The sequence below is a fragment of the Athene cunicularia genome (genome assembly GCF_003259725.1).
Source record: "Athene cunicularia isolate RWA chromosome 1 unlocalized genomic scaffold, athCun1 chr1_part1, whole genome shotgun sequence".
NCBI lineage: Eukaryota > Metazoa > Chordata > Aves > Strigiformes > Strigidae > Athene > Athene cunicularia.
This window is the reverse complement of record NW_020799091.1, coordinates 45,268,056-45,269,078: the sequence shown is the minus strand read 5'-3', so window position 1 is coordinate 45,269,078 and position 1,023 is coordinate 45,268,056. Positions and strand designations below refer to the sequence as shown.

At 33.9% G+C, this 1,023-nt stretch overlaps 1 long non-coding RNA gene across 1 annotated transcript in view; it reads left to right on the top strand.

Moving 5' to 3' along the window:
* The first annotated feature begins 209 nt into the window (after nt 1–209).
* The window catches only part of LOC113486108, a 43,916-nt gene continuing 43,102 nt past the window's right edge, over nt 210–1,023 (top strand). The window contains exon 1 of the long non-coding RNA XR_003399543.1: nt 210–846. This is a non-coding gene — a long non-coding RNA (uncharacterized LOC113486108). The remainder of the gene's footprint in view (nt 847–1,023) is intronic.

The following is a 1,023-nucleotide window of genomic DNA, read 5'->3' as shown; positions in this document are numbered from 1 at the left end:
AAGCCACAGCTAAAATATGTAAAAGATGTGGTTTGGTGGTTGTTTTTTTTTTTTTTTTTTTTTTTTTTAAGGTTGGGTTTGGGTTTTTAAAAATCTTTTTATTTAGAAAAAGATGTTCCTTGACAAGAGGATAGCATGTCAACATGAATACATCTTTTCACAGGCTGAGGAGAAAGAAGACAAGGCGCCGATATACATAACTTAGCCCTTGATTATGGTCATTATGTAAACCGAATTACGAACAAAAGTTTGTTTGGTAACTAATTATAGCTCACGAAATCTCTTCCTCTTTCACTTCAGCATAATGTATACAAACTTTTGAACACGCAGATCAGAATAAAACAAAGTGTTGACAGCATCCAGCAGTGGAAATTCACTTACACAAGACTTTTTTTCACTGAAGTGTTGACAATAAACATTTAATGAAGGCAGAGACTTGGATGTCTCCAGACAGTGTCAGAATACTTTAAACAGACCATTAGCATGGCTTCTTCTACTTCAAACAGAGCACACTATACCATAACATTATAAAAATACAAAGTATGAAACAAATAATCTGTTTATACAGATATTTTAAGATGTTTTCACCAGCTCTGACATCCCCTGTATTTAGTAACAGAAACTTACTCATTTCAGATTACTCGCGCTTAAAAAATGTTAAATACAGTTAATGCAATATTAATCGCCCTTTGGTGATATAAAATGCAATATTTTCAGGCAGCTATCGAGCTTTTCTAGAGGAAGAGCTGATGAAAACAGTCACAGCTGAATAGTGGAGAGAAAAAAGCTCTGTATTTATTGCTTTTGTTTGGCTTTTGGCTACAGAGACAGGAACATTCTAATGGGGTAAGGACATTTATTTTATCTGCAATCTATTGCTGCTAGAGCAGGAGTGGCAGATGGGGTTTGGTGTTATATTCACAGAGTAATTTAGAGCAAATCCTAATAACTAATAATGATTTATGTTAATTTCAATCACTTATGTGACTTTATTAAAGCACTGCTGTAAGAGGAATTGAAGGG